The following is an 11,314-nucleotide window of genomic DNA, read 5'->3' as shown; positions in this document are numbered from 1 at the left end:
ATTCTCTTTTTTCCCGGGCTATGAGAGCCTATGGACGACGTGGGAAGTGTCACGTTAGAGCAGAGATCCTTAGTAAATGATAGAGATGGCAAAGAAGTTCCAGAAATGGTCAGACAGGCCACTTCCTGTAAAGGAATCTCTCAGGTTTTGACCTGCCATTTGAGTTCTGTTATACTCACAGACACCATTCAAACAGTTTTAGAAAATTTAGGGTGTTTTCTATCCATATGTAATAAGTATATGCATATTCTAGTTACTGAGTAGGAGTGGTAACCAGATTAAATCGGGTATGTTTTTTATCCAGCCGTGTCAATGCTGCCCCCTAGCCCTAACAGGTTTTAAAGCCTATTTATTTTTGTTACAAGCCGTGTTACAGGCCTTCCCTGTAGCTCAGTTGGTAGAGCATGGTGTTTGTAACGCCAGGGTTGTGGGTTTGATTCCCACAGGGGGCCAGCACAGAGAAAAAAAATAAGAAAAAAAGATGTTTAGAAATGAAATGTATGCATTCACTACTGTAAGTCGCTCTGGATAAGAGCATCTGCTAAATGACTAAAATGTGTTTCGTTTAAGCCTGTGTAAAGTTAATTTGTTTCAATGTACCGGTAGGCACCTGCGGCTTATTTATGTTCAAAATAATATTTTGTTTTTTTAAATTCAGTGGGTGCGGCTTATATTCAGGTGCGCTCAATAGTCCGGAAATGACGGTAGTTAACCTCTATGGGACCGGCGGGACGAATTCGTCCCACCTACGTAACAGCCAGTTGAATCCTGTGGCGCGATTTTCAAAACCTTTGAAATGCTATTACTTCAATTTCTCAAACATATGACTATTTTACAGCTATTTAAAGACAAGACTCTCGTTAATCTAACCACACTGTCCGATTTCAAAAAGGCTTTACAACGAAAGCAAAACATTAGATTATGTCAGCAGAGTACCAAGCCAGAAATAATCAGACACCCATTTTTCAAGCTAGCATATAATGTCACAAAAACCCAGAAGACAGCTAAATGCAGCACTAACCTTTGATGATCTTCATCAGATGACAACCCTAGGACATTATGTTATACAATACATGCATGTTTTGTTCAATCAAGTTCATATTTATATCAAAAACCAGCTTTTTACATTAGCATGTGACGTTCAGAACTAGCAAATTCCCCGCAAACTTCTGGGGAATTCGCTAACAATTTACTAATTTACTCAAGATAAACGTTCACAAAAAGCATAACAATTATTTTAAGAATTATAGATAGAGAACTCCTCTATGCACTCGATATGTCCGATTTTAAAATAGCTTTTTGGTGAAAGCACATTTTGCAATATTCTAAGTACATAGTCCAGGCATCACGGGCTAGCTATTTAGACACCCGGCAAGTTTAGCACTCACCAATATCAGGTTTACTATTATAAAAGTTTGATTAGCTTTTGTTGTCTTCGTCAGAATGCACTCCCAGGACTGCTACTTCAATAACAAATGTTGGTTTGGTCCAAAATAATCCATCGTTATATCCGAATAGCGGCGTTTTGTTCGTGCGTCCCAGACACTATCTGAAATGGTAAATCAGGGTCGCGCACATGGCGCAATTCGTGACAAAAAAAATCTAAATATTCCATTACCGTACTTCGAAGCATGTCAACCGCTGTTTAAAATCCATTTTTATGCCATTTTTCTCGTAAAAAAGCGATAATATTCCGACCGGGAATGTCCATTTAGCTAAACAGAGGAAAGTAAACAAAGCTTTCGGTCGACGCGGGCACGAGCCTGAGTCTCACAGTACTGTAACCAGCCACTACCCAAACGCGCTACTTTTTTTCAGCCAGAGCCTGCAAAGCCACGATTCAGCTTTTTACCGCCTTCTGAGACCCTATGGCAGCCGTAGGAAGTGTCACGGGACAGCTAAGATCCTCACTCTTCAATAAACAGAGACAAGAAGAACGACACCTTGTCAGACAGGCCACTTCCTGCCTGAAACCTTCTCAGTTTTTTGCCTGCCAAATGAGTTCTGTTATACTCACAGACACCATTCAAACAGTTTTAGAAACTTTAGGGTGTTTTCTATCCATATGTAATAAGTACATGCATATTCTAGTTACTGGGTAGGAATGGTAACCAGATTAAATCGGGTACGTTTTTTATCCGGCGGTGTAAATACTGCCCCCTTGCCCTAACAGGTTTTAACTTGGTAAACAAACAAATACTTGCTAGTTTACAGTAGGTAACCAAACCATCAGTCATCCTAGCTTGCTATGAAAATCAAATTATTGGGATGCTGGGCTGAGATAAAGTGTGGAAATGTAGTTCAGAAGGCCAAGTATGTGCATTCTCAAGGCACCCTCAAAACAAGTGCCTTAATCTCTATGTGGATATATTTTGCTGCAATTCATAATCTTACCTGGGATTTGGAAAATACAAGACTTACATTCAGTATAGGAAAGGACAAGAGTTGGAGTCTTAGTGTAGCAGATGGTAGTGTATCTTGGCTGTTGTGTGTTGGAGATTACACATTTATTGGAAAAGTTAGACTGCAGATGGTGCATTTTGTGAGGTTGCAATATTTAGTGTTTGCCATTTTGTCAATTCCTTGCCTTTCTGTTGCCCCTCCTAGTTAGCCTGATTCACATGATTTCACACTTCATTTATTCAAATGGTGAAATACAAACTTCAATTATATCGGTGGCTCAGTGCTGCGTGGTTAAACTGGACTCAAGCATTGCATTGTCCGTTTCAAAAATAGCTTTACCTGTTTGGTTTGCTCATATTTCATGAGCCTTCATACTTTATGGGAAAACAATGTTTTGCAACATAATACAGCAGCAATATGGGTCCACACAAAGCAATGCTGCCACCTTGCATGGCAATTCTGACAGAAACAACACCTTGTGCGAGCACCTTGCTTTCTCCTGCTCCTATAGAAATGTGACCCCCATCTTAGTCTATAGAGTCTCCATTTCTTTGTTTATTCCTGCTTGAATTAATTGCTGTCATACTCTGCCAACACTTTTTTCCTCTCCGACTCAGCCTCCATATGACAGACTCTTTTCTCCCAGAGGCTCGCACGTGGCCATGATAAATTATCTTAATGCTGTGAAAATATTAATCACACTGTCACCACAGCTGAGCAGCGAAGCAGTTTAGTACTGCAACCAGCCACACAGCCTCATTTATCAAACCCTGGAGCTTTTTCAACGCTATAACCCATCTCCTAAACACAAGCTGTTCCCACCCAGTCCTAATGCCAGAGCCAGCCACACAACAGCATTCTGAATAGCACCAGCTGGCTTAGGCCTCATGTTGTATGTATGCTAAGGGTGGCATGTAAGCATCACTGTCATCTACCTGACCTACGACCTACAAACAAACTGTAATTAGAATGCTATAACTGTGTTGAGGGAGTGATTACATTATTATCGATATTCAATTTTCTATTAGGGTTTTTTGCAGAGAAATGGGCTCCATTCAATTGAAACCAGTAAGTATGTTTCTGAGATAAGACTAAAACCAGATTTAGAAAGTCAGAAAATCTTGGTTGTCCCAATTGGTTGCAACAGCATAAAATCAGGTTAACCTGTTATGGCTAGGGGGCAGTATTTTCACGGCTGGATAAAAAACGTACCCGATTTAATCTGGTTACTAATCCTACCCAGTAACTAGAATATGCATATAATTATTATATATGGATAGAAAACACCCTAAAGTTTCTAAAACTGTTTGAATGGTGTCTGTGAGTATAACAGAACTCAAATGGCAGGTCAAAACCTGAGAGATTCCTTTACAGGAAGTGGCCTGTCTGACCATTTCTGGAACTTCTTTGCCATCTCTATCTTTTACTAAGGATCTCTGCTCTAACGTGACACTTCCTACGTCGTCCATAGGTGCTCAGAGCCCGGGAAAAACCTGAATGTCGTCATCCCAGCCCCAGGCTGAAACACATTATCGCCTTTCTCAAGTGGCCGATCAAGGGACTGTGGGCTTAGGCGCGTGACCTGGCCGCCCCCGTCTTTGTGATTTTTTCCTCTGTTTGCTGAAAAGGAGATTCCCGGTCGGAATATTATCGCTTTTCTACGAGAAAAATGGCATAAAAATGGATTTTAAACAGCGGTTGACATGCTTCGAAGTACGGTAATGGAATATTTAGAATTTTTTTGTCACGAATTGCGCCATGCGCACGACCCTTCTTTACCATTTCGGATAGTGTCTGGAACGCACGAACAAAACGCTGCTATTCGGATATAACGATGGATTATTTTTCGACCAAACCAACATTTGTTATTGAAGTCGCAGTCCTGGGAGTGCATTCTGACGAAGACAACAAAGGTAATGAAACTTTTGTAATAGTAAATCGGAGTTTGATCAGGGCTAAACTTGGTCGGTGTCTAAATGGCTAGCCGTGATGGCTGGGCTATCTACTGAGAATATTGCAAAATGTGCTTTCACCGAAAAGCTATTTTAAAATCGGACATATCGAGTGCATAGAGGAGTTCTGTAGCAATAATTCTTAAAATAATTGTTGTGTTTTTTGTGAACGTTTATCGTGAGTAATTTAGTAAATTCACCGGATGTTTGTGGGGGTATGCTAATTCTGAACGTCACATGCTAATGTAAAAAGCTGGTTTTTGATATAAATATGAACTTGATTGAACAAAACATGCCTGCATTGTATAACATAATGTCCTAGGGTTGTCATCTGATGAAGATCATCAAAGGTTAGTGCTGCATTTAGCTGTGGTTTTGTTTTTTGTGACATTATATGCTAGCTTGAAAAATGGGTGTCTGATTATTTCTGGCTTGGTACTCTGCTGACATAATCTAATGTTTTGCTTTCGCTGTAAAGCCTTTTTGAAATCGGACAGTGTGGTTAGATAAAGGAGAGTCTTGTCTTTAAAATGCTGTGAAATAGTCATATGTTTGAAAAATTGAAGTTTTTGTATTTTTGAGGAATTTGTAATTCGCGCCACGCCTATCATTGGATATTGGAGCAGGTGTTCCGCTAGCGGAACGTCTAGATGTAAGAGGTTAACAGAATAAAAAAAACAGCGCTAGTATATATATTGGTGCAATTGTGCTCTAGGCAAAAAACTTTCAAAGAAGGTTGGGCCACTGGAGTTCAGAGAAGTGACAGCCTTTGTGATAGTGGAAGACTCAGCCCTGGAAGTCTTGACCTTAAATTCCCACACCTGTGGAAATCAACTTTTTCGAGCTGAAAGACGATGGCCAGAGCTTACCCATAATGTTGCAAAACGATTTAAATCAATGTCTTCATTTTAGTCAAAGCAAGATATATCTGGGCTTAAAGTGACAAATCTGAACTGCCCACTTCGTGCAAATCCGTCTGAATGCGTTGTCTTTTCCAATGATATAACATACAAATTATTTTCAGACTTCGTTTCGTTTCAGAGCTGGGTTTTATTTGAGTGTTAAAACCTCCCTGGGCAAGGTGGGATGTTGGTCCCACCTAGTCAACAGCCAGTGGAATCACGTGACGCGAAATACAAATACCTCAAAAATGCTATAACTTCAATTTCTCAAACATATTACTATTTTACACCATTTTAAAGACAAGACTCTCGTTAATCTAACCACATTGTCCGATTTCAAAAAGGCTTTACAGCGAAAGCAAAACATTAGATTATGTCAGGAGAGTACCCTCCCAAAAATAATCACACAGCCATTTTCAAAGCAAGCATATATGTCACAAAAACCAAAACCATAGCTAAATGCAGTACTAACCTTTGATGATCTTCATCAGATGACACGCCTAGGACATTATGTTATACAATACATGCATGTTTTGTTCAATCAAGTTCATATTTATATCAAAAAACAGCTTTTTACATTAGCATGTGATGTTCAGAACTAGCATACCCACCGCAAACTTCCGGTGAATTTACTAAATTACTCAACATTGACATTCACAAAATACATAACAATTATTTTAAGAATTATAGATACAGAACTCCTTTATGCAATTGCGGTGTCAGATTTTAAAATAGCTTTTCGGCGAAAGCACATTTTGCAATATTCTGAGTACATAGCCCGGCCATCACGGCTAGCTAATTTGACACCCACCAAGTTTGGCCCTCACCAAACTCAGATTTACTATAAGAAAAATTGGATTACTTTTGCTGTTCTTCGTCAGAATGCACTCCCAGGACTTCTACTTCAACAACAAATGTTGTTTTGGTTCCAAATAATCCATAGCTATATTCAAATACCTCTGTTTTGTTCGTGCGTTCAGGTCAGTATCCGAAGGGTGACGCCCGGGTGCATTTCGTGGCAAAAAAATTCAAAATATTCCATTACCGTACTTCGAAGCATGTCAAACGCTGTTTAAAATACATTTTTATGCTATTTTTCTCGTAAAATAGCGATAATATTCCAACCGGGCGACGTTGTATTCATTCAAAGGCTGAAAGAAAAAAATGGAGTCGTCTCGTGGACGCGCATCTCCAGTGTCACTGTTCCCTGCCTGACCACTCACAAATATTCCTGCTGTTTTTCGCCAGAGACTGCAGACACCCCATTACACTTCCTGGCGCCTTCTGAGAGCCAATGGAAGCCTTAGAAAATGTCACGTTACAGCAGAGATGCTGTATTTTTGATAGAGATGCCACAGAAGGAGAACAAATTGTCAGACAGGACACATCCTGTATGGAATCTTCTCAGGTCTGCCATATGATTTCTGTTATACTCACAGACACCATTCAAACAGTTTTAGAAACTTTGGAGTGTTTTCTATCCAAATCTACAAATTATATGCATATTCTCGTTTCTGGGCAAGAGTAGTAACCAGTTTAAATCAGGTATGTTTTTTATCCGGCCGTGCAAATACTGCCCCCTAGCCCCAACATGTTATTAACACCGACCAGCATGGCACTGTTAATTAATCAGAATCAGCTGCAAAGTTATTCCTCTTCGCGACTGAGATGAGCCAAATCAGAGGCTGCTGCACTACATACGTAAATAGACTTGAAATCACTGCCCACTTTAATAATGGAACACGAGTCACTTTAATAATGTTTACAGTACATATTCTTCATTACTCATCTCATATATACACTACCGGTAAAAGGTTTTAGAACACCTGCTCATTCAAGGGTTTTTCTTTATTTTTACTATTTTCTACATTGTAGAATAATAGTGAAGACATTAAATCTATGAAATAACACATATGTAATCATGTCGTATCCAAACAAGTGTTAAACAAATCAAAATATATATTTTATATTTGAGATTCTTCAAAGTAGCCACCCTTTACACGCCCTTGGCTTTCTCTCAACCAGCTTCACCTGAAATGCTTGTCCAACAGTCTTGAAGGAGTTCCCACATATGCTGAGCACTTGTTGGCTGCTTTCCCTTCACTCTGCAGTCCGACTCATCCCAAACCATCTCAATTTGGTTGAGGTCGGGGAATTGTGGAGTCCAGGTCATCTGATTCAGCACTCCATCACTCTTCTTCTTGGTAAAATAGCCTATACACAGCCTGGAGGTGTGTTGGGTCATTGTCCTGTTGAAAAACAAATGATAGTCCCACTAAGCCCAACTCAGAAAGGATGGCGTGTCGCTGCAGAATGCTGTGGTTAAGTGCTGGTTAAGTATGCTTGAATTCTAAATAAATAAGACAGTGTCACCAGCAAAACACCCCCACACCATAACACCTCCTCCTCCATGCTTTTCCGTGGGAAATACACATGTTGAGATCATGCGTTCAACAACACCGTGTCTTACAAAGACAATTTGGACTCCAGACCAAAGGACAAATTTCCATTGCTGGTGATTCTTGGCCCAAGCAAGTCTCTTCCTAATATTGGTGTCCTGTAGTAGTGGTTTCTTTGCAGAAATTCGACCATGAAGGCCTGATTCAAAAAGTCACCTCTGAACAGGTGATGTTGAGATGTGTGTGTTACTTCAATTCTGTGAAGCATTTATTTAGGCTGCAATTTCTGAGGCTGGTTACTCTAATGAATGTATCCTCTCCAGCAGAGGTAACACTGGGTCTTCCTTTCCTCATGAGAGCCAGTTTCATAATAGTGCTTGATGGTTTTTGCGAAAGCACTTGAAGAAACTTTCAAAGTTCTTGAAATGTTCTGTATTGACTGACCTTAATGTCTTAATGTAATGATGGACTGTAATTTTTCTTTGCATATTTGAGCTGTTCTTGCCATAATATGGACTTGGTCTTTTACTAAATTGAGCTATCTTCTGTATACCTACCCTACCTTGTCACAACACATCTGATTGGCTCAAACGCATTAAGAGGAAAGGAATTACACAAATTAACTTTAAGAAGGCACCTCATGAGCTGGTTGAGAGAATGCCAAGCGTGTGCAAAACTGTCATCAAGGCAAAGGGTGGCTATTTGAAGAATCTCAAATATAAAATATATTTTGATTTGTTTAACACTTTTTTGGTTACTACATGATTCCATATGTGTTATTTCATAATTTTCATGTCTTCACTATTATTCTACAATGTATAAAATTGTAAAAATAAAGAAAAACCCTTGAATGAGCAGGTGTTCTAAAACTTTTGACCAGTAGTGTATATACTGTATTCTATTCTACTGTATCTTAGTCTATGCCACTCTGACATTGCTCGTCCAAATATTTATATATTCTTAATTCGATTCCTTTACTTTAGATTGGTGTATATTGTGTGTATTGTTGTGACATTGTTTGATATTACTTGTTCGATATTATTGCACTGTTGGAGCTAGAAACAAAAGCATTTCGCTACACCCGCAATAACATCTGCTAAACACGTGTATGTGACCAAGCATTTTTTTATTTGATTTGAAATTGCATTGTGTCTGCTTGGCCATCTGAGCATGGAGAAAATGTTTTTGCACCTCCACTTTTTTTTACAAGAAAATTATCATAATCCATTGGATAATTTGTGAGAATATGCACTTACTTTTTAGCTAGTCTGTATTAATAGATATATACAGTGCCTTCAAAAAGTATTCAGACCCCTTGACTTTTTCCACATTTTATAACATTACATTCTAAAATGGATTAAATACAAATAATCCTCAGCAATCTACACACTATACCCCATAATGACGAAGCAAAATGGGTTTTTAGAAATGTTCGCAAGTCTATTAAAAACAAAAAACAGAAATACCTTATCTACATAAGTATTCAGACCCTTTGCTATAAATCTCGAAATTGAACTCAGGTGCATCCTGTTTCAATTGATCGTCCTTGAGATGTTTCTGCAACTTAATTGGAGTCCACCTGTGGTTAATTCAATTCATTGGACATGATTTGGAAAGGCACACACCGGTCTATATAAGGTCTAACAGTTGACCATGCATGTCAGAGCAAAAACCAAGCCATGAGGTCGAAGGAATTGTCCATAGAGCTCAGAGACAGGATTGTGTCGAGGCACAGATCTGGGGAAGGGTACCAAAAATGGTCTGCAGCATTGAAGGTCCCCAAGAACACAATGACTTCCATCATTCTTAAATGGAATTAGTTTGGAACCACCAAGACTCTTCCTAGAGTGGCCGCCCGGCCAAACTGAGCAATCGGGGCAGAAGGGAGTTGACCAAGAACCCGAGGGTCACTCTGAAAGAGCTCTAGAGGAGATGGCCGAACCTTCCAGAAGGACAGCCATCTCTGCAGAACTCCACCAATAAGGTCTTTATGGTAGAGTTGCCAGATGAAAGCCACTCCTCAGTAAAATGCACATGACAGCCTGCTATGAGTTTGCCAAAGACCCCAAAAGACTCTCAGACCATGAGAAACAAGATTCTCTGGTCTGATGAAACCAATATTCAACTCTTTGGCCTGAATGCCAAGTGTCACTTCTGGAGGAAACCAGAAGACAACGCAGGAGTGGCTTTGGGACATGTCTCTGAATGTCCTTGAGTGTCCCAGCCAGAGCTCGGCCTGATCGAACATCTCTTGAGAGACCTGACAATAGCTGTACAGTGACGCTCCCCATCCAACCTGACTGAGCTTGAGAGGATCTACAGAGAAGAATGGGAGAAATTCCCCAAATACATGTGTGCCAAGCTTGTATCGTCATACTAAGAGAAGCCAAAGGTGCTTCAACAAAGTATTCAGTAAAGTGTATGAATACTTACAGTATGTAAATGTGATATTTCTGTTTTTCTATTTTATACATTTGTTAAAATAAAAATAAAAACAGTGTTTGCTTTGTCATTATAGGTTATTGTGTGTAGATTATTGTGTTATTGTGTGTAGACTCAGAGGACAACTGGTGAAAGTGTTGTGGTCAGATGAGACCAAAATGGAGCTCTTTGACATCAACTCAACTCGCCGTGTTTGGAGGAGGAGGAATGCTGCCCATGACCCCAAGAACACCATCTTGACCGTCAAACATGGAGGTGGAAACATTATGCTTTGGGGGTGTTTTTCTGCTAAGTGGACAGGACAACTTCACCGCATCATAGGGACGATGGACGGGGCCATGTACCGTCAAATCTTGGGTGAGAACCTCCTTCCCTCAGCCAGGGCATTGAAAATGGGTCGTGGATGGCTATTCCAGCATGACAATGACCCAAAACACACAGCCAAGACAACAAAGGAGTGGCTCAAGAAGAAGCATGTTAAGGTCCTGGAGTGGCCTAGCCAGTCTCCAGACCTTAATCCCATAGAAAATCTTTGGAGGGAGCTGAAGGTTCGAGTTGCCAAATGTCAGCCTCAAAACCTTAATGACTTGGAGAAGATCTGCAAAGAGGAGTGGGACAAAATCCCTCCTGAGATGTGTGCAAACCTGGTGGCCAACTACAAGAAACGTCTGACCTCTGTGATTGCCAACAAGGGTTTTGCCACCAAGTACTAAGTCATGTTTTGCAGAGGGGTCAAATACTTATTTCCCTCTTTAAAATGCAAATCATTTTATAACATTTTGATATGCGTTTTCTGGATTTGTTTGTTGTTATTCTGTTTCTCACTGTTCAAATAAACCTACTATTAAAATTATAGACTGATTATTTCTTTGTTAGTGGGCATACGTACAAAATCAGTAGGGGATCAAATACTTTTTTCCCCCACTGTAACTGTGGGGAGAGCAGGGCTAACGACACCCACACATTATATTCCTGCCTAGTCCTCAATCAGTTCTAGACCAAAGTATACAAAGTTTTGGATAATATGTTTGAACGCTCAGTTTCTCTGAATCCAGAACACATAATCATGGGGAGAGCGCCTCATGCACTCGTCCTCGAATACCTCTTCAGAATTATGAGAATAACAGCATTTAACCAGATTACTATAAACTGGCTCAAACCGCTGGCACCACAAATAAGTAATTAATTAAATCTATAGTATGGAAATGATAGAATA

General features: G+C 39.8%; 1 non-coding gene across 1 annotated transcript; it reads left to right on the top strand.

Annotated features, from left to right (window-relative positions):
- The first annotated feature begins 375 nt into the window (after positions 1-375).
- trnat-ugu (transfer RNA threonine (anticodon UGU)) lies at positions 376-453 on the top strand. Its single transcript has one exon. It is a non-coding gene; the product is annotated as a tRNA-Thr (tRNA).
- Positions 454-11,314: the final 10,861 nt, after the last annotated feature.

This window comes from Salmo salar, chromosome ssa10 (assembly GCF_905237065.1).
Source record: "Salmo salar chromosome ssa10, Ssal_v3.1, whole genome shotgun sequence".
Taxonomy (NCBI): Eukaryota; Metazoa; Chordata; class Actinopteri; order Salmoniformes; family Salmonidae; genus Salmo; species Salmo salar.
This window is presented reverse-complemented; position numbering and strand designations above follow the sequence as displayed.